The following is a 27,783-nucleotide window of genomic DNA, read 5'->3' as shown; positions in this document are numbered from 1 at the left end:
CCAAAACAACAACCAAAAAAACACCTACTTCTTTCTGTTTCTAATCAGTTTTGCTGCCTCTATTTAACTATCATTTGGATTATAAATGCTTAGAACTTACATAATACATATATGAATACACAATATAGATATGTATATAGAATTATTTTATCATAATGGGTGTTTATTCATATATATACATGCATACACATGTACACACAGGCATAATATGCACATACATATATTTATATGGTTCTGTTGCAACCTGTAGGACCTCAGCCAAGTTATCTACTCTTCTTTGGGATTCAGTTTTCTATTTTGTAAAAGGAGAGGATTAGAAGGAATCTAACAATAAAGCTTATGGTATAAGCTTAAGTCAATAAGAATTCATTTTGATTTATATAACAGCCCTCAAAAGGATTACTACTACTACTGCTATTGCTGCTGCTGCTGCTGCTGCTGCTGCTGCTGCTACTACTACTACTACTACTACTTACTGTAAAATGTGGTTAAAAAAGGTTTTAAGCAAAAGTTTTAAGTCCTTAGTATTCTATAGATATTCTATGTTCATAGAGCAATAACAAAGATGTAAAAATGGAATTGGGAAGAGATTAGATTAAGGAAATAAATGGGAACAATCATTTTTCATAATATTATTCAACCCCCAGCTTCTTAACCTGTGGTTTATACCCCCATTTGGGGACTAATGACACTATGGGGATTATAAAATATGATTGATTATCAATAAATGTTTGATTTTTATACCTATTTTATATACCTATGCACTTGAGGTGATGTAAAAATTTCAGGGGTGAAAAGGAGTAGAGTAGAAAAAGTTTAAGAAACCTTTAAACAGAAGGTAGAGATCAAGAGCTCCAATTTTTTATGGATTAGGAAACAACAATGAGTGTGGTCTGAATCATCCAGGTATAAGCACCAGAATTAAATGACTACATAGTTATTAAGTATCTACTATATTCCAACTATTGTATTAGGTTCTGGAGATGAAAACTTAAAGAGTGAAAAAATCCTCATCACAAGGAATTTACATTAAAGTGAGAGACATAACAAGTGTATACACACACACACACACACACACACACACACACATACACTTGGGCAAGTCACTTTATTGTTTGCCTAAGTATAATGGAGCTAATTATAATACTTATTGTGGCTGATGAAAGGATTAAATGAGATATTTGTAAAAAGCACTTAGCACTTATGTAAATTGTGTATTATGTAAATTATGTATTATTGCAAAAAGCACAGTGTCTGGAACATAATAGGTGCTATACAAGTGCTCATTCCCTTCCTCCTCTCTTTATATACCATAAATGTAGATATATACAAAATAGAGGAATAAAAAATATTTGGAGAGAGAGCAGTTGAGAGAACAAGGAAAAACTTCATGTAGCAGAACCTTCTTAATCTGTATCGGAAAAGAAGAGAGATGCTGAGTTAGAGCTCTGGAATGAATATATTCTAGATGAGGGATTGCTAGTCCTTAGGCATAGAATAAAGAAATAGTGTCATGAGTATGAAACAGAGAGAATAGCAGATGGCTAGATCATAGAGTACTGGAGTAGGAGTAATATTTAGTGACTATGAAAAGATAATTTAGAGTTTGTTTAGGATTTGAGAAATAAACTGAGGTGTCTATTTGCTTTCAGAGGTAATGGGAAGTCATTTAGAATTGAGTAGGGAAGTTATGTGTTCACTTCTATGCGTAAGAAAAATGATTTTGGTAGTGATATGAAGGATTGAATAAAGTTGTGAGAGATTAGGAACAGAGAAACTAATTTTGATGCTGTTGAAATAAGTGAGATAAAAGGTGATAAGGGTTAGATTATGGTATTAACTATATGAATGGAGAAAAGGCCTCAGAAGTTAATGTGAAATTAGAAACAGGAACATTAGGCAACTGATTGGATATATGTAGGATATATTGACATGGTAGTCATCAGCGTAGAAATGAGAGTTAAACCTATGTGAGCAAATTAAATTACCAAAAAAGTCAATTACTTGGGCAACATGAAAAGGTAGAAGGTATTGTAGAAGATTAAGGAGGATAAGAAATGAGCAAGAATAAAGCAAGCTTATACTAATCCAGAGAGGAGAGAATATCCAAGACAAGTATGTAGTCAAGTATGTCAAATGCAGCATGTAGATTGAGATTAATTTGGACAAAGGATCATTAGATTTGGCCATTAAATTCTTGATGATTTCAAAGAGAGGCAATTGACAAAGTAAGTATAGAAAACATTTTTTAAAAGGAGTTTGACTGAAAGAAGGAGTGATATATAAAACATAGTTTGAGGGATTGGTAAAATCTAGTAAGGCTATTTGAAATATGAAAGAAAAACTTGGGTGTATTCAAAGAAAGCACAGAAGAAGCCAGTTAATAGGGAATGTTAGAGAAGGAATCAATTGATGAAGGAGTTTAAAGATTTGAGAAAGAGGGGTTGATTGAGAATATAATATGCTGAAAAAGACAGCGGAATCAAGTATATATTTAAAGGGTATAATCTTGGCAAAGAAAAAGCTCTTTGATAGGGACTGGGGGAAATGAAAGACTGGGGAATGATTTCAAAGGATTTTGAGATTTAAAGAAGATAATAAGAGGAACTAATGTTGACTGACCTCCCTTTTTTTTTTTTTTTTTTTTTTAATAGGCTAGGCTGAGAGAGATGGAGGAAAAAATAGCTTGGGAGCTTGAGGAAGGAAGAGCTGTTTTGGAATAACCCCCATGGTGAATGAGATAGGGAATCAGTTAGGGAAGAACAGAAGTCCTGCCTTTGCTTTATTGGGAGCCAAAATGAGGTAATATAACAATAATTTGTGAAGACGAATTTATCTTATGCTAAAAAAAGACTGTAGCCTAAAACAATAAGAGTATTTATTAGGCAGTGTTGTGAATTAGTGCAAGCATGAGTTTTTCTTATCTTCCTCCTTTTTTTTATTTTTTAATAAGGTTGTGCTTACTCTTCCATATAGTTACTATGTATATTGGTGAGACAATGTGACCTTAGTTTATATGTGTATTGTTACACTTTGATTATTTCTGCATTTACTTTATATTAAGTCACTATGAAGTTATTATTCTTGCTTTTGCCTCATTAAGTATATGTTTTATATTTAGGTTAATAGTGTTACTGTGATTGATTTTGTGTAAATTGGAAGCATACAGGTGGGAGCTCAGGAGGTAAAATGATGAGTAGTTCCTGCAGCAAAGTTACCTCTAAGACATTGAGAGCATTTGCTTGAGAGCATTTGAATCCTAACCACATGGTTAAGGTCCATTTTTGAGAATTCCAGACCTGCTGGTAAGAAAATATCTTGATAGCTTAAAAAACCTTGATAGTTTAAGCAAGCTAGTCTATAGAGGGAAAGTCATAAAGGCATACATAATCAGATACTTGTATGCACATATATGCTTAATATATACCTAAACATATATACATGTGAATAAACACTTATACAAATATATACATGTGTACATATTCACAAGCAATAAGAAATTCAGTGTATCTGGTTTATATTCAGCTGTCTGACAACTGGTGTTTTCTCTTGTCTTTGTAAATGTCTACATGTGCCTAGGAAAATATTTGCTTCACTTTTAGCAAACTTCCTGGTCTTAATGCTTTCAACACCTTTAACTTCCTACCTGAAGGTTCTTCAGATTCACCTAGACACCTCAAGGGTGGGTAGAATATACAGTAAATGTGGGGAAAAAGAAGTTGGCCCAAGAAAAGAAACATTCCTGACTAATAAGAAGCAACTTGTGTGTATTCCTAATAACAGAAAATCCTTTGAACATCTTCCAGCACTACAAATATATGGAGGAATGAATCCAGCTCTGAGGAATATTATTTCCAGTCTTCCTCCTTAACCCTGTTTTACTACATCTGGATGCATAGGGCCCATGCTTTTGCAGTAGGGGGAGCGGTAATTGATTTTAGAAGAATTTATATAGAGAATTGCAAGTGGAAAAAATGACTCAAGAAGAAACACCCAATAACATTATACAAACAATGCATTATAGGATATAAATAAACTCTTTTCCACTTCCACTAAGATTTAGAGCTAGAAGAAGTGATAAAGTTCAAAATCTTCATCATACTGATGAAGAAATAGGTTCATAGAGGGAAAGTGATTTGTCCAGTTTTATACAGATAGTATAATAGCTGAGCTGCAATTTGGTCCAGGTACTCTGACTCTAACCATTTTATCACACATTTTAACTCCAATTTAAGAATCGCCATGACTTACAATAAATTTGTTATATTAAAATATTAAATTGTAGTGCAATGAATTGGGAAGAGCACTTCCTAAGAAATCAGGAGATCTAAATTTGAATTCTGTCCCAGTCCCTCAATCAGAATGTATATTCATTCTTATTCTCTTTCCTGAGCTCTAATCCCATATCATCTGTGGACATTTCTATGTGCCATTGTATTCATGTTGAACTTAACATGTCAAAAATAGAATTCATTAACTTTTTCTCAAAATCTATTTCTTTTCCTAACTACCCTATTTCTATTGAGGGTATAATAATTTTTTTCTGGTTACTCATGTTGTTAATCTAAGATAACCTAAATTTCTCCTCCCTTCAATATCCCCTTACCCAATTACTTGCTAAGTTTTTTTTTTTTAAACCTCTTATGTTCATCTTCTATTTTCTATTCACTTAGCCAGTACTTAGATTCAGACTTTTATCTCTTCTCACCTAAAACTGTTGCAATAACTTCTCAGTTAACTGATCTCCTTACTTTAAATATCTCCACTGGCTCTTTTTTGTCTCTGGGGTAAAATACAAACTCCTATATTTGACATTCAAAGCACTTTCCAATTTGGCTCTTGTCTAACTTTCCAGATACATGACACATTAATCCAGTTCATAAGCTATAGTGCAGCTAGCAAAAATTCCCTACTTGTTAATCTTCAAATAGATCATTAAATCTATGATATCTGGACCTTTTCTCCATGCTTGGACTCCTCTCCTTCCTTTACTCTACCTCTTAGAAACTCAAATTTCCTTCAAATATTAGCTAAAGCAATATCAGAACTTGTCTGATCCCAGGAAAATTATTCATCTGTCCTTTTTTTCTTCTTTCCTCATTTACATTGGTCATACTTTGTATATATTTTGCATATTTATTCCATGCAATGTAAGTTTTTTAAAGGCAGAAATTGTTTCAAGTTCATCTTTGTATTCTCAGTACCTAGAAAAACCCAAAAATATAGTAGACTTTTGATCAGTATTTACTGAAATGAGACCTTAGTTTCTCCATTTGTAAAATGAGATTTTGGAATAGAGTTTCATTTAATATATTTCTATTTTTAAAAGTGTGCAATAAATATTGAGGTGTGAAAAATCATTGTCTTCAAGGTTACTATGCTATTAGAATACTTAAAATGTGAAAAAGACACTATTTACTTTAAATATTTCAATGATACTCCTCCAATGTAAGAAAATAAAAAAAGAAAACATGACTCTCAGTGTTTAGCAACTTATTCTGGTATCTTTTTCCCTCTTTTAAAAAAGTAATTTTCATTTAATCAACAGCCTCATAACATAAATATAAAAAGATACTCATCTGTATTTATAGTTCCTTTAGTAACACTTTTACACTTGGCTTTAAATAATCTTTGATTATGAAAGTCCAAATTTATACTAAAGATAAACTGGAGAAAGTAATTATTGACCTTATCAAACTATACTTTACTTAACTGGCAGATGCATAATTGCAAAGATTTAAATTGTTTTCTTTCCTACTGCCTTTTAAAATATTATTTATTTAAAATTGTTTACATGAAATATTGAAACAGATTTATTGCATAAGGAAGAATACACTGGTATCTTGTTTACCTGAAAGTGCTATTTGCTTTAGAATAGTATGACTTTCATAACAGTGTAAACACATTTTTGAAATTTGTTAATTCATTTTCCTCCCTTAAATTAGAAGTTTCCTATAATGGAATTTTAACTTGAGTATTATATTTTTGAGGGTAAGTAGAAAATGTCTCCATGGAATGGTGTAGTTGCCCAGGATTAGATGGATCTAATCATTTGAATTAGCTGAAATAAATTGTCAGACACCTATGGTTGAAATGGCTTATGGGATAGTTCTTAGTTCTATTAAAATCATTGAAATGAAAAGTGGGAACAAGCTGTAGTCCAACTATAAAACTGATCTATGAAGAACAAAGGAAGGCATAAAAGAAGACTTTTAAAAAGGCAAAATTTAAAATACAATAAAATATAGGAGGCATGTGGGGAAGGGAATAATTGACTATATGCCAAGAACTGTGTTGTGCTTTTACACATATTTCATTTGATATCATATGTACTCTATTTGAAAGATTATACAGTTTTAAGGAGTTTGACTCATTAATTACACACAAATAGTAAGTGTTACATATTACTCTTATAAAACAAGGATTAAAACCATTTTAAAGAAAGAAATCATTTCTTTTTTTTTTACTTTTTAAAATTTTATAACTTTTATCAAAATAACTTCAAGGTGGCATATATAAAAAACCAAAAGATAGATCATTAATGGATCATAATTTCCAACTGAATACTAAGATAATAATTTTAGAAGCAAAATAAAACCTTAATTATTAAAAAGGAATTGGCCATTCCCTAGACATCTAGCAATCATTTCCTTGTAATATGTCAACCATGCTAAATTTTTAGAAATAAGCACTTATGGAAATGACTTCTACCTTGGATTCATCAAACATTTACTGAAAAGCTCATAAAAAGATACTTTAAGTGTAAAAAGGATATTTGCTTTCTTGGGATTCATTCTACATTGAGAAAAATATTTGTAAATTAGGGAAAAAAAGAAAATTTGCATTTCCTTTTGAGTAAGAGATAGGAAGTATATAAAGCTTGAAATTTAAGATTTTTATATTGACCTAGATGTCATTTCCAAATAAAAGAGTAGCTTATGTTAACATTTGTTAAACATATGTTTGTTTTGTGAAAATAATTGTTCTAAAACAGAAACAATTGAATACCTAAGCTTGCTTGCTGATTTAGTTAAAATCCAACGAAGTGAGATTCATTTGGAACATCTGTTGTTTTGGTAATACTTGCTGTCCCCTAATTCTGAAGATCAAAGATACCCTCCCTTCCACCTGATATATTTGTGCCTAACCCATTTTAAAAGATCATTTACTCCAGAAGGTTTCAAAATTCTATTTCTATTTTGATAAATACTAATAGAGTCATTTCCATCTTTGAGTTATGTCAGAGAACTGAATCTAAAAATTATAAAAATAATCACTTAAAATATCTGGTATGTAGTCTTAAAAAACAACTTTCACCCACCTCTGGACTTTTAGAAATATTAACATTCAAACAAGCAGATTGTCCATTGGTAGAAAAAAAATTAAATGAAGATATCCCATATAAAATATTTTTTAGGAAAAAAGAATTAATTTTAAATCTAAAAACATGGTGTCAAAAAGAAAATTTGTTTTTAATCTAAAAATTTTCACCCAGACCATTATTATCCCTAGCCTTTGTAAGAAGACACATTTATTTGAAAGTAGGCATCCTTTTTAATGAATCTTTGTGTCCTGAGAATGAAGCTCAAGATAGCATAGCATAAAGAAGCCACACTAAAAAAAAAATCTGGGTAAAGGCAACTAAAGAGACCTCTGTTTGCTTACCATAGGAGGATGAATGATTGAGTCAATTTTTCAAACTCTCAACCTGTAGTTCCTGAGAATGGAATTGTGCAAAACTTTGGATTTCAACACTAAATTATGCAGCTGGCATACAAATGATTAAACACATGGAGTGTATTACCTGTAGGCAAATTCAGCAGTCATTGAATACACAGCAGTAGCTCTCCAAGAGAGGGAATGTTCACTGAGACACTGAGGTCATCCTGTTTCGAAAAACTGCCATGGGATTCTTAATGCATAACTTGAGAATGCCAGAGATGGGTGATAAGAACTTTGGTTTGATGTCCTGTTTCCAGGGCAACGCTTCTAATAATGCTACATTCTCTTGGAAATAAAAATGATACCTGGGGAACATGGGGACATTGACAGCATTGTACTTTCAATATATATCTTGGTACTTTAAAACTTCAAACCATGTTTCCAGCAGGCCTTGGATAGAATGCAGTGACAGAGCAGTATAATCAGAAAGTTATAAAGTGCTAGTGAATAAACAATGCATATATCAATGTTTCACCAGTCTTATTGCTATAGTAATGAAAAGAATGAATGGCAACCAAAAGAAGCCTAATGAAAGAACTTTTTAAGAAATGTGTATGTATATATGTATGTATGTATGTATGTATGTGTGTATTTCTCTAACCTTTCCATACTTCATATATCTCCTTTTGAAACAAAAAGGAAGAGGATTAAGGGGATGGGAAATGACTGAGGGGAATAGAAGTTCCTTGCTTTATTTGACACAGGTCAAATAATTTCCTTTTGATGTTCATGAAGATGAATAAATAAATGAAAACTATGAAGTAAGCACCTATCTATGCAAAATAGCATGATAAATTTTAGGGATTCTAATAGAAAAGCAAGTAGTAGGTTTCATAAATATTTAACAACTGACTCTCCAGAAAAAAAAAATGCACAGCATACTTTTAAATATAATCTGTGTTAATATTTTTCCATCACTTTCTCAAGTTTAGATAATCAACAAAACAATAAGGGAAACCTGTTTATAGTATTTGCTGATTTTTTAGGTGTATTTGTTCACACTGAAAATGTAGTGAACGCCAATATAACCTTGGTTTGTTAGATTAGGGAAATAGAGAGACTAGAATGTGAATTATTGTTGGGGGAAATCAAGTAAAGATCATTAGTTCTTTCAGTTTTTTCTAACCAAATCATCTCTTACTGTTTTTATAGAACAGGGTAACATGAAAGGGGAGTTTAAAATAATTTTTCTTATTGCTTTCACACCAGTGCCTTGTTTGAGGAAACAGTGCCCTGATAATATTTGTCTCATCCAGGAAATATAATAAGGAGCAAGTCGAGTAAGTGATCGTAATAAATGTGTTATACTGAGGGATTCAGAGAAAATATTTAAAGAAAGGATCTTCAAATATAAGATAAAATTCCATTCTGATATATGCTATGATCTGTGAATAGCCAGACTAAAAAGGAAGAGCTTCATTGTGATCTATTGAAAGAAAAGAGCTATAGTATTCCATTTCAGAGGAGAGACTTACTTAATACAGCACCCCTCATTTGAAAGACAAGACAGCAGGTGGCCTTGAAAATAACATTTGAGTTGGACCATTATAGCTGAGACTCATTGGGAATAAGCTGGCTAAAAGAGATGCAGTTTATCTCTTTGTGGGAGATTCTTACTAATTACAACACCTCCAGTGTATATTATAGTATACATAAATAGGCCCCTGAAGATGAACTAATGCAGAGATAGGATATCCATGGGTAGAAGCAAAAAAACAAAACAAAAAACAAAAAAAAGAACAAAAAAAACAAACAAACAACAACAAAAAAAAAACCATAATATGATAGGGAATGGTGAGGCCAGAAGACCAGTTCTATAGATCTCTTTATGCTTATATCCTGGACCTATATGTTCTCTCTATGTGTATGTACCACTCTAAGTAGGTACCTTGACCATCCATAGTTATACTATATATAAGATATAAGTGGTCATAGTACATATCCAGTACTATGTCACTTCACTAAATGTTTCTGAATTAAATGTATTTTCTGGTTGAATAGTGGAAATAAAACATTGATGAGATTCCACATATTATCATTTGCAAAATAATTTCAGCTACAAAATATCTAGAACTTGTGGTAATCATCTGGGAGTATAAGGTTGAGAGATTCAGAAATGCTATAGAGATAAAGATTTAGGCAAAATTCTGAAAAGTTCATTCCTTTAAAGCAAAAACTAAACATCCTAAATATAGCTATTATTAAGAACAATCCAAAGAAAGAAAGAACTGAATCAAATTTAATGATAAGTGGAGAAAAGTAGCTTGCTTAAGAGATCCTAATCTCTAGTTTCAAAATAGAGTTCCACAGAACATTTGCTTTATTTATTTATTTTTCAGCATTTGTTTTTGTAAGATTTTCAGTTTAAATTTTCCCCCTCTTCCTTACTTTCTCTCTCCCAAAGACAGCAAACAAACTGATATGGGTTATACATGTACAATCATTTTAAACATGTTTCCAAATTAGTCATATTGTGAAAGAAAAATAAGAACAAAAGGGGAAAAACACAAGAAAAACAAACAAAAAAGTATGCTTTAATTCACATTCAATCTTCATAGTTCTCTCTCTTGGTATGGATGGCATTTTCTATCCCAAATCTGTTGGAATTTTCTTGGATCATTGTACTTCTGAGAAGAGCTAAGTCTATCATAGTTGATCATCATATAATATGCAGAACAGAAGCATCACAACTAAATTTGACCACAGTCATTTCCCTTGCCTCCTAGATACTATGTCAACTCCTTAAATATTCTATTCCGCTGCTTAAACATCCCTTATTTCTTCATTGTTTAATCATATGATAATTGTTCCAAATAATTCACTGTTCCAGAGGGTCTTCTCTGAACATATCCCATTGTGTCAATACCTATCCTGAACTGTGGATCAAGTACTGAATTTAGTATTTCACTGATAAGAGATGTCTATAATGACATTATTATCTCCCATGTCCTGGACATCATAAAACTATGGATTTGACTTTAAGATTACATTTTTTGGGGGGGGAGGGCAGCTGTATCAAATAGTTAACATATTAAGTCAACAGTTGAATAAAGATTTTTAACTCTTTTTCACAGAAAGTATCATGAAATCTGATTTCTCCTAGTTCTCTATTTGTATAGCTTATTATTTTTATTACATTTTAGTGATTTATAATTATTGTCACTTTTTAGATTCTACCAATTATTGTGATCTATCAAAATCCTTCTGACATTCTATATTCCAAGAATGGTCTATCTCTTCCAGCTTTATGGCATCTGAAACTTTGAAAATGATGCCTTTTAGATACTCATTCAAATTATTGATTTAAAAAAAAACATTGAATAAGTGGGAACTTAGGATAAAAAGCCTTGTATTATACAACTTAAGAGTTCCTAGATGACAAAAGAGTGCTGTCTTGGAGCAGGAGGGAAAAAGAGATGAATAGGAGATTCAAATTCACAATTTTGTATAGAATTGGACTCATGTAAAAATTCATTGATTTCTCTTGAAGAGACGTTATATACCAATTAACAAACATTTACTAAAAATTACATGGTCAGTAACTGTTCTAGATGCTAGAAATTAAAATGCAAACAGTAAAACTATTTCTATTCTCAAGGGAGAGACAATAAGTACATATATGTATATTATAATTTTAGATAGAGATAGTCATAAAAAGATAAAAAGATAAAAGAAATAAAAATGACATAATGGATCTATTGAATAAGATAAGAAGGACACTAACATTTGGGAGAATCAGGAAAGGCTTCATGCACAGAGCAATTCTTAAATTGTGCCTTGAAGGAAAAGAAGCATTAAAGGAGTTGAAGAGGAAAGAATGCATACTAGATGAAGCAAAACAATCACAATGTAAAAGTAATGATAACAATGAAATGAATTTTGGTAACAATATCTTTTTGTCATTACCCAACAATTTGTTGCTACATTTTTGAAGATACTTTAACATTCTGTCATCTCAGACGAAGAATAAAAGAAGTGTTTAAAACATGCTATCAAAAGATAATGAATGATGTGGGATGGGGTGTGGGGAAAATGGGACCCTAATGCATTGTTGGTGGAATTGTGAACTGATCCAAACATTTTATAGAAAAATTTGGGAATATACTCAAAGGATCATAAAACTGTGCATATGCTTTGATCCACCAGTGCCACTACTTGGTCTGTATCCTAATGACATTATAAAAGAAGGGAAAGGACCTACATGTGTAAAAATGTTAATAGCAGCTCTTTTTGTGGTAGCAAAGAATTGAAAAAGTCAATGTCCATAATTTGGGGAATATACTATAAATAAATTATAGTATATAAAAGTAATGGAATATTTTTGTTCTATAAAATATGATGAACAAATTGATTTTAGAAAGACCTGGAAACATTAACATGAATTGATGCTGAACAAAACAAGCAGAACCAGGAATACATTATACATAGTAACAGTAAGATTGTGGGATCAACTATAATAGACTTGGTTCTTCTCAGCAATTCAGTGATCCAGGAAAATTTCAATAGCTTTGGATGAAAATTCCATTTGCATCCAGAGAGAGAATTATGGATACTGAATGTGGATCAACACATTCTATTTTTACCTTTTTATTCCTTCTATTTTTTTTCTTGTAGTATTCCTTTTTTCTGATTTTTCTCTCCTAACATGATTCATATGGAAAATATGTAAATAAATAAATGTATAACTTAAAAAAAGAAAAATATCTTCTAGATAAAGCCAGAATATGAATTATAGATTCTGTAATCCTTTTTTGGGGGGAGGAAATAAAGATTATAGGATGTGAAGAAGTCTCTTTTAAATCAGTCAATAATATCATTTCCATGATACATCAAGTCTGAATATTTCTCTTTGCATATATCACTAAAATGGAGTAGAGAAGGGAGATATTTCTAATAATCTAAGGGAACTAGTGCCTACCATTTCAGTGTCATCATTAATTTTTGCTCATCAATATCCTTGGTGCTATAGGGAATAAGAGACAATAATAGCAATATGATGATAGTAATAATAAGAGAGATAACAAATAGGGAATTGAGACCTAATTCAGGAAATAAGAATAAACAATCCAAATACAAAATGGGAAGCAACATGATACAATGGAAAGATCACTAACTTTATACTTGATGAACCTTTGAAAATCTTGAGCTTAACTTTCCTCAACTGTAAAGTGAAAAATTGAACTAGAAATTCTCTGTAGTTCTTTCTAGCTTTAAACCCATGAATCTATCATAATTCGCGTGATACAGACTGTTGTAGAAATTTAAGAAAATAAGTCTAGAAGTGTTGGAGTGTTTAGGGAAGTCTTCCTGCATGTAGGAGATGGTATTTTTGAGCTGAAGCTAGAAGAATTGGCATGACTGAGTTAGTAGTAGTAAGTAGAAAAGGCATTTTCCATACTGCAAAAATAATAAGCAAAATTACAGAGATGGAAATGGGCAGGGTGTGTTTGCTGAGGAGTGAGCATGTAAGTCTGAATAAACTGTGGAATGGCTATTGAGGAATGAAGCTACAACATAATAATGTGAAGTCAGACACTGTAATTTCCTACTCATCTTAATAGAAGGTCCCATGAGGTTCTGTGGTTGAAATAATTCATCACCTTTTCATGAAAGTCCTGGTAATGAGTGCTTATAAGCTTGCTTAATTTGGTCTGTGATTGTCAAGGACAGAATGCATTGTTAGGCCCATGCTCAAAGCCTTTTTGGATTTTGCAAAACCTGCCAGAACTTGCATTCTACTGGCACAGCCCTTAAGAACCCACGGTCACCTCCAGGCCATGCTGAGGCATAGTAGAAGGACTTTTATAGAGGCAAATAAGACTGCCAAATAATTATTACAAAACATTATACTGAACAGATTATGAAAGGCTGCCTAATACCTACTCAATGTCAATTTGCCATTTAAGCTTAACATAAAGAGAAGGAGAATAAAAATACTATTATTACCTAGGGGGAAATGGATGTACCTAGTTACTTCTGTTTATCTTTAGGACTAAAAACCTAAACCATTGGGATGCCTAGTGATGATTAAGTTCTCTTGCCATTTGTGTTGAGGATTAATGAGATACTTTGAGCTCTTTGGGAAACAAGTGGTATGCAAATACATGGAATGATTCTATTGCTGTTATTATAGCCTCTTGCCCTTCCCCTGTTTACCTTCAGGTGCCAGGTCAGGTGGAAAAGGAGCTCAGAGCAAGTATCACAGTTTTAGGTAGTAGCCAATAAAAGCAGGTATACCTTGTGACTGAACCCACTGCTGCTGGTGCAATTGAAACATAAACCATATAAGACTAATCTGCTGAAGCTGGCAGAGAGAGTGCTTTCCACCTAATTGTCCATAAAGTTATGGAATGATTCTGCTCTCATTACCCTGAGAATTCTCCCACCAACTATGTCCTAGTTCAGTGAAGTTGTACTTTGACTAAAATGGTAATGGAAACAGTGAAGGCCATAAACCGTCAGATCTATTCATTAACTGATGTCACCTTTGGGGCAAAACAGGACATGCTCACATTGGCCTGAATCACATCTGAATTGCTCCATTTTGAAGACTAAATATGCCCTTATATTTTCACAGCCAATAGCAATTGATTTAAATGAAAGATTTATGCCCACATCCAAGGACAAAAATTTGACCTCAAAGGTCAGTACTAAATAATCAGCTTAACCAGAAAAAAAAATCCTCACATTAAGCATTTCCTGACATTTAGAAAACTCTGGACTCTGCCAACGTGTCAATCAATAGCTTGTGGCTGATGAATCATGAAAAAGATATTCTAGAGCATAGGGGAAAAAAATCTGAAGTCTGCCAAAGTGCCAGTAAGTCAGTCAGAGTTTGCTTGATGACTTGTAAAACAGAATACACTCTCAGAGACATATGAAAACCTCTCTAGGTTCTGCCAGCACAATAGGTCAATCAACTGAGGGGTGCCTGATGAATGATGAAATAAATGCCCTCTTTGACACGTCAGTGCAAATTCATAGTTGGCACCACCTCTCTCATCATTTGGAGTTTGTCTTGCTATTATATTGACTGAAGGAGGGTTGAAGAAATGTCATTTCCTTCACCTGCTGAACTTTCCCATCTTCATCTGTCATTGGTTAGAGAACAAGATTATAGACAAGGCTTTAGGAGAGTGTGAGCATACATAGTTACCTTTGTCTAACAGGTACTTATACCAGTCTACTAGCAGTGCAGTTGCTGAATAAAAAGAGATTCTATCGAATAATTCTGGAACTGTCCTCCAACTGGATCAACAGAAATTTATTAAGTGTAGTACAGATATCCACAAGGCCTTTTCAGTACTTCCTCAAAGATACCTGTTCATTTAGCTTTTCTCAGCAATTTTCTGTTTCCTTGATTTGAAGAGATGTCACTTAGCTTGAAACCACAAGATATTTCTTTTCCCTTAAACAACCTATATATTATACTTAAGTTAAGTACTCACTCAACAAGGAGTAATCAAGTTTGGTACAATGAAATCAATCAGGTATTCCAGGTATTGTGCTGTCTCCAGGGCTTATAAGTACAATGAATGAAATTTTATGTACTCATGAGAAGACAGAAACATTCCCTACTAATGACCAAGATGAGTACTTATAAAAATATATATGGCATAAATAAATACATTTAAATATATACACAGCAGTTAAAAACAAGTTAGTTTGGGAGGGAGGGCACTAGTAGTTGAGGGATAGGAAAGGCTTCATGCAGAAGATATTGTTTAAACTCCAACTTACAGACACAACACTTCCTAGTTGTGTGATCCTGAGCAAGTCTCTTAACTCCATTTGCCTCAATAACAACAACAACAACAACAACAATAGAAAAGAAAAAGAAGTGATATTCTGCAACAGAGGTAAGAAAGAAATTCATCCCAGGCCTGAAGGATGATCAGTGTAAAAGCATGGAATGGAGAAACACAGTGACTTGTATAAGGAAGAGAGGAGGTGAATTTGACTAAATTGCCAGTGTGTGCATATATGCATGTATGTGCAAATGTGCATGTGTGTATGTGTTGGAATGTGAGCATGTATATGTGTATATGTCTATGTAACTAGATAGTTTGAGGTGAGGCTGTGCAGTGCTTTGAAAACTAAATGGAATTTCATCCCAGAGGCAACTGGAAGTCATTGAAATTTGTTGAGTAGAGAAATTATATGATTGGATCTTCACTTAATGAATATTCTTTTGCTTAAGTATGTAGGATATTTTGTAGTGGAATCAGATATCAAGATTTGACAATTGATTAGATATGGGTGTATTAAATGATTATTAGAATGATAGGTATGAAATTTATTTCAGCTTCCCCTCTTCTGGAACTTCTTCTTCTTACACATACATCCCTACTTCCTATTATAAGCAAAGCTTATCTCTTCCATGAACCTCACTCCTATTTTTTCTCCCTTGAAAGTTTCTGGTCAGATCTTACCCATTATAACTTCTACTTGACAGTTAATCAGATAGTCTATTTCATGTCAAAGAATTATGTAAAGAGGCCCAGAAGAGAAGCTGAGAATCTTCCTACTCTCCATATGTAAATATATATTTTATAAGACATTATGAAGAGGATGACTTTGCTTCTGTTATATATTCTAACTTAATGACTATCATGGTAAGCATCTCAAACTATGTAGAAAAGAAGGAAAATTTATGTCTATTTTTGGTGAAAGATATTTTTGAAGAGAAATATTTTAGAACAAGTTTAGTCTCCTAAATCACACTTTTAAAAACTTGATTTAAGGACTAATTCTGCTTTGTTATTTTAATTTAAGTTTTTAAATTAACAAAATCTATTTTTTCTTTTCATGTTCCTTCCACAATTAAAAAGCAAAAAGAAATGTGATAAAATACATAGTTAAATAAAACAATCACATGCTTTTCATATACAAAAATATGTCTCCTTCTCCAGTAATCCTCTGTATCTACTAATTCTCTTATCAGATGACATATTTCATTCCCTATCCCTACCTCAGAATCATGGTTACACATTGCATTAATCAGAGTTCTTAAGTCCTTCAAAGTTGTTTATCTTTACAATGTTGTTGTTATTGCATAAATTGTTTTCCTGGATTTGCTCACTTTGCTGCATGTCAATTCATAGAAGTCTTCTCAGATTTCTCTAATATTGTACTTTTCATCACTTCTAATAGCATAATAATATTCCATTACATTCACAAGCCACAATTAGTTCAGCCATTTTCCTAATTGATGGGCATCCCTTAGTTTCCAGATGGTAGTTACCAGAAAAGACATGCTATAATCATTTTTTGTACATATATACTGATTCTATTCTTAAATCTGTTATTTTGTTTCCTAAAATGAAGACAGTGTAATATAGTGAGGACTCTGTTAATAATCAGGAAAGCTTGGATTGAAATATCACTGTTATCATGTATTATTAGTGCAACCTTGGGCATTTTACAAATGAAAATGTTTGAGTAGGTAATATCTGAGATTCCAAAGTCTAACATTCTTATGGAGTAGGTTTTCTTTTCCCAGCTGGGGAAGAATACCAGAAGCAAAGTAGTTTGTTTGTTTGTGTGTGTGTGTGTGTGTGTGTGTGTGTGTGTGTGTGTGTGTATGTGTGTGTTTTTTTTTTTTTTTTTTTTTTTTTGTTTTGTTTTGTTTTTTTGTTTTTGTTTTTGTTTTTTTTCTGAGGCAATTGGAGTTAAGTGACTTGCCAAGATCACACAGTTAGGAAGAGTCAAGTGTTTGAGGTCTGATTTGAACTCAGGTTCTCCTGTCTCCAGGGCTGGTGCTCTACCCACTGCACCACCTAGCTGCGCTACAGAGTAGTTTCTAAAATCAAGAATGATTCTATCTATTACAACTTAGTTTCAAAAAAGAGTCTAGAAGTAGTACTGGCACTTTAGTAAATGGTAACCTCTCTTATAAATCAGGTATAAGCCAATATCCCAGCTAAATATCAGCATATGTTACTTTGCCAGAGGTTCTCTGTAAGTGCTATCAATCCCAATGTTGGTATACTTTACGATCAATAAATGTGCTAGCCAGTATCCTGGAGAAGATTTTTTTTCAAAAGAGGACATAATCAGGCACAATAGAAAGGACTTCAAACTAGGCCTTTGGTGATTAAAAAAAAAAATAATTAATGGATTCTGCATTTCCCTTGACAAATAAATAGAGGGACAGTTTTCCAGTAGCTCTTCATCTCAGATGACTGTTATATAGAACCATGCATCACTAAAAAGTAGTTTGAAAAATCCTAATTGATGAATAAAAGAAAAAAGAATATAATTAATTTTAATTTCATATTGCTTTATGATGTTTTTAAACACATTTTCAGAATTACACAAGAAGTATACTAATTGTATAGCACTGAAGCACTCATCACCCATAATTGTTTCATTTCATGAACCAGATCTCTGAAGTTCTCTCAAAGTACAACTTCTTGTCTTCTCAGCCTCTTTTTGAAACTTACTCTGCCCTCATTATGACTTTCAATTATTCCACCTTTCTTTACTTTCTTAATCTATTATACTACTGCTCTCACTGTGTTTCTTCCCTTTGTATTCTTGATCCTATAGACAACTAGGTCAGCCTATGTTCAGCCCTTTATTGTTGAATCTTCTTCCTCATATTTTCCCACCAACATCCATTCCTTTCCAAATTCCAGGTCTTGATTGCTCTTATCATTACCTTCTTTGTTTCCATTCTTATGGTATTCAATACAGCTTTTAAAAGTTATAAAATATGCTAATTCTAGAGTTTTGTTATCTAATCTCAATCAGTCCCTTAGTACTAATGTTGTTCCATATTCATCTTTTATAATAGGTTTTTATGACACTGATCTCTTATGACTTTTCTCCCATCTGTCTGATTGCTTATATATCTTGTCCATATTGTAAAGTCATCCTCTTTCCACCAGATTCTTTTTTGGCCCCTCTTTTCTTTATTCATTATTTTTCTTGTTGATCCCACTAGGTCCCATGGATGCAGCTATCATTTTTATGCAGAAGACTCTCAAATGTATATCCTCATCATTAGTTGCATTCTAATCATCTGCATGTGGATGACCCAGAGGTACTACAAATTCAATATGTCAAAAACTGAACTTATTAGTTATGTCCTAAACTCATCTCTATTCCTAACGACTGCATTGTAATTTAAGATCATAGCATAGATTTGCAAACTCAGAGTAATTCCTCTCCCTGACCCTTTATATTTAGTCTGCAAACAAATATGTTCAAATCTAACCCCTTCCTCAGCATTTCTATTCCCCCTCTCTCCTCACTCCACCCCTTCCAATATCACTGCCCCTTTCTTTTTTATCACTTAGCTATCTCCTTAGTTCTTCACATTACTAACTTTCATTTGGTCTAAAATAATTTAATCATTAGTCAATCTAGTCAACAAGAATATATAAAGTGCTTAAATAGCAGACTCTGTACTAAGTATTAGAGATACGCAAGTGTGAAAACATGGTTCCTGTATTTAAGGAGCAATCATGCTAGTACTGACATTAATATCTCTTCTTTCCAACCAATATATACCACACAGTTGGCAAAGTGATATTCCTAAAGCACAGATATGACCACATTGCTTTTTTTCTGGCTTCAAAGAAAGATAAAATAAAAAACTCTTATTTGGCATTTAAGCCCCTTTCCAATTTGCCCCACCCTATTTTCCAAACTGATTTTACATTACATTCATATACTTGACATTCCATTTAAACCGGTCACCACAAAGTTTCCCAAGCATGACATTCCATCTTTCACCTCAATGCCTTTGAATAGGCTATCCCCACTGCCTAAAATGATCTCCCTCCTTTCTTCTACCTCTGGGAATTCCTCACTCCCATCTAGGCTTGACTAATGTACATTCAGGATTCTATACAATTTCTTTTCTAATATCTTATTCTAAGTGCTTACTCTCCATCCCCAACAAAACAAAATAAAAACATCATTACTTTGTATTTACTTATTTTTGTGCAGGTAGTGTTTCTTATCTCACTTTATGGAATATAAAGTCCTTGAGGGCAGGGAATGTTTTTATCTTTCTACTGCTATCCTCAGTAGTTAACAATGTGTCTTGTAAGCAAGTGCTTGATAAATATTTGTTGGATTGAATTACAGGATAGATTATAGATGTAGAAATCAGAAGCTAGACTCTGAGACTATTGAAATGATTTAGGTGACAGGTGGTGAGTGTTTGAACCAGTCATCACTATGTAAATAGAGAGAAGGGGAGATATTGTAAAGGTGCAATCAACAAGATTTGGTAAGGACTTGAATATAAACAGTGATAGAGAAGGAAAGGGAGAGATTATAGGACTAAGTAACATTGACTGAAAGAATGGTGATATTTTATAATAAGATAATGAAGTTTTGAGGAAGCATGGATTTTGGCAGGAAATATGAGTTCCATTTAGGACATATTTATTTTTTAATATGGACCATCCAGGGAAGTTGTTTAGCAGACATTCAGTTATGTAGAACTAAATTTCAGAAGAAAGAATCAAGAATGGATAAATTAGATGTGGTAGTCATCTCCACAGAAATTATAATTAAAACCATGTGAGCCAATGAAGTCACTGTGAATAAGTAAAAAAATAGGAAAGATTTGGAGGTCACTTTTATTTAATGGATGGTAACCCAACAAATCAGAATGAATGCGTTTTACCTCTCTCAGACAACTTGAATTCATCAAGGACAAAGTGGTACTCTTTTGCTTTTCTTTATGAAGTCTAATTTAATTTGGGTATAAGATCTGTGGCAGTCATTTTTTGTTGTCACTTCTAGTACAAAAATCATTCTATTTGATGCAGAAAAAAGTTTTTTCTTTCTTTTTTCCTAGCCTCTCTTTCCCTCCCTTTCTCCCTTCCTCCCTTCATCCCTCCTTCCCTCCCTCCCTTTCTTCCACATTTCCTCCATTCCTTCCTTCTTCCCTTCCTCTTTCCCTCCCTCTCTTCCTTCCTTCTTTTCTCTTTTTTATTGATTAATGCTTAGGCTAGGTCATAAGACCATAAAGAGAATTAGAACTATAGAACTGATATTCATCAATTATATGTCATTTATTTTATTTTTTATGATAGCTTTTTATTTACAAAACATATGCATGTTTAATTTTTCAACATTGACCCTTGCAAAACCTTCCGTTCCAACTTTCCCCCTCCCCCCTCCCCTAGATGGCAGGTAGTCCCATACATGTTAAATATGTTAAAGTATACATTAAATCCAATATTTGTATACATATTCATTGTTATCTTGCTACACAAGAAAAATTGGATCTGGAAAAAAAAAGTAAAAATAACCTGAGAAGGAAAACAAAAATGCAAGCAGATGATAACAGAAGGAGTAGAAATGGTATGTTGTGGTCCACACTCATTTCCCCTATTTCTTTTGCTGGGTGTAGCTAGTTCACTTCATTAATAAACAATTGGAACTGATTTGGATCCTCTCATTGATGAAGAACCATATTCATCATCATATAATATTGTTTTTGAAGTATATAATTATCTCCTAGTTCTGCTCATTTTACTTACATCAGGCCTCTCTGAAATCATCCTGCTGGTCATTTCTTACAGAACAATAATATTCATAACATTCACATACCACAATTTATTCAACATTCTCCAGTTGATGGGAATCCATTCAATTTCCAGTTTCTAGCCACTACAAAAAGGGTTGCCACAAACATTTTTGCACATATGGGTCCCTTTCTCTTCTTTAAGATCTTTTCGGCATACAAGCCCATTGTAACACTGTTGCATCAAAGGGTATGCACAGTTTGATAACTTTTTGACTATAGTTCCAAATTGCTCTCCAGAATTGTTGGATTCGTTCACTATTCCATCAACAATGTATCAGTGTCCCAGTTTTCCCACATCCCTTCCAACATTCATCATTATCTTTTCTTGTCATCTTAGCCAATCTGCCAAGTGTGTAGCGGTATTTCAGAGTTGTCTTAATTTGCATTTCTCTGGTCAGTGGTGATTTGGAGCACCTTTTGATATGCCTAGAAATATTTTTAATTTCTTTATCTGAAAATTGTCTGTTCATATCCTTTGACCATTTGTCAATTGGAGAATGTCTTGATTTCTTATACATTAGAGTCAATTCTCTATATATTTTGAGGCCTTTATCAGAACCTTTGATTGGAAAAAATGTTTTCCCAGTTTATTGCTTCCATTCTAATCTTGTCTGTATTAGTTTTTTTGTACAAAACCTTTTTAACTTGGTATAACCAAAATTTTCTATTTTGTGATCAATAATGATCTTTAGTTCTTCTTTGGTCACAAATTCCTTCCTCTTCCACAGGTTTGAGAGGTAAACTATCCTATGTTCTTCTAATTTATTTATTTTTCTTCCTGTTTTCAGACAATTGAAATAAGGTCTAAAAACTCTGCAAAACTTGCTCACTTATCCATTCTTTATGCCTAGATTGTTAGGGTTTATTCTCCCTAACTGATGCTAATCTGTCCTTATTCCTAGGCTTATCAGAGAAAATCTGGTAAATATACTATCAATCTTACCTCTGTTTTGAGGTTTTCAGAATCCTCCGGCTACTATCTCATATGGAAGTAGTTTGAAGCACAACAGAGCACCTGAGAATTTAGATGAGCAACCTTAAACTTTATTCCTGTAAATCACATATACTTTATGACTTCCTACACCTACCTTGGTAGCGACCTCCCAGTCCAGTCTCCATGTGGGAAGAGAGAAAAAGGGAAAAAGGAGAAAGAGATCGATCTCTTCCTGTCCAGAGCTTAAATAGGGTCAATGAGGTCACAGATACAAGCCAATCAACAATGAAGGTTACATCCTGAACTTGACAGAGACTTCAGAGCGAGATCTGGGTTCCCGCCATGAGTGGAGATCCCACCCAGGAAGGAAGTCTCTAAGTACTCAACTCTTAAGCACATCTGGGGATCCTAAAGACCATTGGTCCACTTACATCTCAATTGTGCTTGCCTGACCTTTCTTGGACCCTTACACTAGATCATGAACTTATTTTGACATTATCATAGTGTAACTTAGTGTTAAGTGTGGGTCAATGCCTAGTTTCTGCCATACTGACTTCCAATTTTCCCAGAAGTTTTTGTCAAACAGTGAATTCTTATCCCAAAAGCTGGGGTCTTGCCAAACAGTAGATTGTTATAGTTATTGGTTATTTTGTCCTGTGAACCTAACCTATTCCACTGATCAACTAATCTATTTCTTATGTCATTTATTTTAAATACCAAAATAAGGAGAGCTAAATAGTCAGAAGAAAGTCCCAAGAAGAGCATCACAGGATCCAAGAAAGTGGCATGTTAATACTACATAGTTTTGATATAAAATGTCCTGGCAGCATGAACACAGAGTAATGACCTTGTATGGCGAGGCTCCAGAGTATTTTTTTCTTCCTGTTTTCAGACTATTGAAATAAAGTCTTAAAAACTCTGTAAAACTTGCTCATTTACCCAACAAGCAGGCAAAAATGTCAATTCCACTTTAACATTCAAAATGCGTCCTCTAAATGTCATATTTATGCTAACAGGTCCCTATTCTCTCTCTTTTTTGTTTTAATCTCCACAGTCATTCAAATATTCTTGACATTGGCTCAGTAATCTCACTTGCCCCTTTCAGTATCTGAGGATATCTAAAACAGGAAACTTGGATGCATCAAGAGTATCTATTTGCATTTCCTTCACTTTCCTTATATTTAGCTTGTGAACCAGCCTGCTGGTAGTCACTTTTTGTTTTGTATTTGTACTTAAGTAGAAATGTTTTGTGCTGGGTCTTATATTTAGGTCATCGTGTGTTTGATTCAAAATTGGGACAAAATAATACATTTATTGATCAGCTAACAGTTAATAGGAGGAAGGATATCCCTTTGTCTATATGTATGGATAACTAAATGTGAATCATATTCAAACTATCTTCTAAGATTTTCAGTGGAAATTCTGGAAGAACCAAATGAGTTCAATGAATATAATTCTGTCCTTCCCCACTCCATGGTTGGACCTAATCTGGGTAAACCCATAGGAATTATATTGGTCAGAGATAATATGTCATGACAGTTGGGCCTATAGTTTGAACACTCCCAGTGACTAGAAGCTCTTTACTTAATTAGTTCACCTATTCTACTTTTAAGTAGTTTTTATTAAAAGAGGATCATTATTCGTTTGAAATCTGACATTTCAAAATCTGCACCATTTAAAATCTACAAGTAATCCCTCTTATATTCTAGTTTCATCTCCCAAATGAATATCATTTCTGAGCATACATCTCTCTTTTTTCTGCCTAGTATTATGTTAATGATCAGAAAGTCAGTGAACAAAGACATTGCATGATATAACCAATCCTAAGAACATTACTGGGCTTTGCATGGGATGTATGATTACTTAAAAATTATCTATACAAGAATAAACAACTGAATAAAAATACATATTGTACACTAGTGTTGACTGTTTAGTCCAGGGGTCCTCAAACTATGGCCTATGGGCCAGATGTGGCCAGCTGAGGACATTTATGTGGCCCACCTATGGCAAAATCAGACCCAAATTGACATTAGATCTAAACTCGTATTAGCATCGCACATTTCTGGCACTGGGCTGAGGCGACAGAGACAGAGTGTGAGGTGCTCCAACAGTCTGAGGGACAGTGAACTGGCCCCCTATTTAAAAAGTTTGAGGACTACTGGACTTTAGTCCTTCGAACTTGTTTAGCAGGACCTATTGTTCAGATGGATAGTGAGTCAGACCCATAATTGAATCAGAGAAAGAGAATTGAGATAGATTGAATTTGGATAGCTCTATAATACTCTTGATGATCCCAAGTTGCTCCCTGGTTCAATCTCTCCCTCCATCCCTTTAAAAAAAGAAATGTTCTTCCATTGTGTGCTTCTAAATCTTATAACATCACAGTTTCTGAACAATTAAAATTATAGATGAGCCAAATGTACTATGGGGGTATTATCCTTTTAAATTCCTTTTCATATGGAAAAATATTACTTTAACAAGGCAGAAAAGATAATTTTGTGTAAGGAAAGATATATACATTAACTGTTAAAGGATAAAAGAAGTTGCTGTTGACATATATGCATATATGTGTATATGTGTATATATATATATATATATATATATATATATATATATATATAATTACATACAGTCTTATACACACATTCTTTTCTTACTCCTTTCAAACATCAGAAAGAATCCGTCTCTATCCCTATCTTTACCTCTACCTCTATTCCTATCTCTATGTGTATGTCTAGCCTTCTTTCAGGTATAACAACTGATATGTATATGTATATATATATATATATATATATATATATATATAGATAGATAGATAGATATAGAGATATAGATATAGATATAGATATATCTAGATATATCTATCTATCTATCTATCTATCTATCTATCTATCTATCTATATATACATATGTCTACTTACACATTTTGATGTCTGAAAGGAATAGGAAAATGGTGTTGATTTAATAAAAACTGCTAAAGAATGTATATGAAGAACAGCAGGTTTCAAGTGAGATTTGAACAGTCAGAGACAGAAAACTGTAGTATAAATATAAAGACTTAAATCATCTGGTGAAAGAAGTAGAATGATACTTTATTTGCAAGAGAATTCTTTAATGATTTTTAAATCAAGCAGAAAAAGAACTTTTATTTATTAATACTGTAAAAAATGAGTATAAAGAAAGTTTTAAAGAAATAAAATGAGTATCATGTTGAAACTTTACAGCTACTTATTAGTCTTAGCAAATGTATATAAATCCATTTCATGAAAAAAGTAGAATAAAATTTAAAAGTAAGAAATCATAAGTTAAAAAGTGAGATATTAAAATCAATGTTGGTTTCATTGAAGACATAGAATCAATTGTTACCTTTTAAGTGAAATGAGATCCATGAGGATTTAATCACTGAAGTAGGAATAGGAATTTCAGCCTATTGTTGTGGAGAAAATGATTAATCTAACAGAAGAAACTATACAGTGAATAGAGTGATAGACCCAGAGTCAGGAAAACAAGTTCAATTTGGCCTTATACACTTACTAAGTATTTGTGACCATGGGTAAATCATGTAATCTCTTCTGCTTTAGTTTCCTCAACTGTAAAATAGGAATAATAATAGCAACTATTTTATAGAATTGTTTTGAAGTTATGTTCATATCTTTGTAATATATGAGATAATGTTTATAAGGCATTTAGTAGAATCCCCAGTGCATTGTAGTTGATATAAAAAGGGTTATTCTCCAAAAGGGGAAAAATCAACAGAAGGCAAAAACATCTTCTTTTAAATATTTTAAAAGACTAGCAGCAAAAACAGCCACCTGATACTAAGACTTTGCTAGATGCTTATTCACTGAATAAAAAAACAAAAAAGGGAAAAGACAGTCTTTGCTACTTAGGCTCATTTTTCTTGTTCAAAGACTGTTTGGATCAATTAATAGAGCATGGATTCACAAGTTAGGTTGTTTTGTATAGCCCAGAAATAGCTGACTTGATTTGCTTTGCAGTTCTCTGGCTTGAAGGACACTTTATAAATATCATTTTAAGAGTGATTGTAAGTTGAAAGAACTTGCAAATACTATGTTGACTTAAATATTAAAAAAATGATATACCAGATGGATAACAATGAGGACCAACAGAGAAGAAGATAATAGAGAAATAGTTTCATGTGGTACAGATATTCCTAAATGAACTGATGCCATCAAAGCCTACAATCCAGAGTTGTGGGTTTTCTCAAATAAATGGCTTTTTCCTGTGCTTCTCTACCAGGTTTCTATATGGATTTATATCTAAGTAAATGGTTATATTTAATATATAAAAGTGTGATTATTTTGAGTTAATAAATTGTGTAAATAGAATCATATTGCTAGCAGTTTGAGAGCTAGAGTAGTGGGTAAAGAGAATACATTCCCTCTCAGCAGAGTAAAGTAAGAGCCCAAGTTAGTAAAAGCAAACTAGCTCAGTTAATAAGTTCACATACCTAAGAGGAAAATGTGAGGCCTCTATAGTGTGTTATAAAGGCACTCTACCAATATTACAAGGAAATGCATGATAAATACGGGTAGGCTATTTTTATTAAAAAATTAGCATTAATAACCCTATTGAGAAAATATATGACAAGAAAAAAGGTGGTCCCATCGAAAGGCAAAAACAAAGACTCATAAGCATCAGTTAACAAGGATTAGTATGACAGCCTGGATATTGTACTAGTGCCACAAAAAGTAAAAACACCTAGAGAAATGGTCCTGATATTGTACTATTGCCCACAAAATATAAGAAGACATAGATAAAGGCTTCTAAGATTGGGAAGAAGCTTTGTGATAGATCTATGAGAGAACAGGACTCATACAGGAGAAGGTATGTATAATTTGTAATCTCAAGCAATGGAATTAGTAACCACATTTAAAAAGATTATATCAGCACTACATTTTCATGCAACTTCAATTTAATCTCATTTTAGTGAATTTTAACCCAAAGATTTCTGCTCTGATCTTTAAGCTTCCTATACTAAGAAATTATCTCATAGTCATATTACCCTTGCTAGATGCTCTTATCAATTTTTTCCCTTAACTCTGGATAAAAACTTTCATGGATAACTTAAATGTGTTTTTTTTTTTCTAGAATAGAAATTCATTCTTTGAGGTTAGGAACTGTTTTTAGTTTTATCTTTGCACAACAGGAACTTAATAAATGCTTGATGATTAATTCATTGGGCAAAGACCTCCTCTAATGTCTGAAAGCAGTATTGTTGTGGGGTTTATTGCCCATTTGGAGAAGAGACTCCATCCCTACCAGATTATTTATTAATATTTTTTGAGTCTCAGAACTTTTTCTATATTACATATGAACAAAATATCAACATGTGACCTTACTTGGAGATGCTAATATTCCCTAATTTTTCTTTTGATTGCTTGGTCTAAGATATTATTTGTTGATTGCCTATTTCTTACTCCTTGAAGCTTGTTTGTAATCCTTAATATATAAATAAAATTTTGTATTTTTAGTCACTTGATATTTGTCAGCTATTTTTGTCCTTTTAACCCAGCACTTGAAAAATTTGTAGCATCTTACAACTTATTTG

The 27,783-nt window shown here is 32.9% G+C and overlaps 1 long non-coding RNA gene across 1 annotated transcript in view; it reads left to right on the top strand.

Moving 5' to 3' along the window:
- The first annotated feature begins 14,971 nt into the window (after positions 1 to 14,971).
- LOC141554257 (uncharacterized) overlaps positions 14,972 to 27,783 on the top strand; it is a 102,640-nt gene continuing 89,828 nt past the window's right edge. Inside the window, exons 1-2 of the long non-coding RNA XR_012485807.1 lie at positions 14,972 to 15,581; positions 18,671 to 18,769. This is a non-coding gene — a long non-coding RNA (uncharacterized LOC141554257). The remainder of the gene's footprint in view (positions 15,582 to 18,670; positions 18,770 to 27,783) is intronic.

This window comes from Sminthopsis crassicaudata, chromosome 1 (genome assembly GCF_048593235.1).
Source record: "Sminthopsis crassicaudata isolate SCR6 chromosome 1, ASM4859323v1, whole genome shotgun sequence".
Classification (NCBI taxonomy): Eukaryota; Metazoa; Chordata; class Mammalia; order Dasyuromorphia; family Dasyuridae; genus Sminthopsis; species Sminthopsis crassicaudata.
The sequence above is the reverse complement of the archived record's forward strand: the minus strand, read 5'-3'. Positions and strand labels throughout refer to the sequence as shown.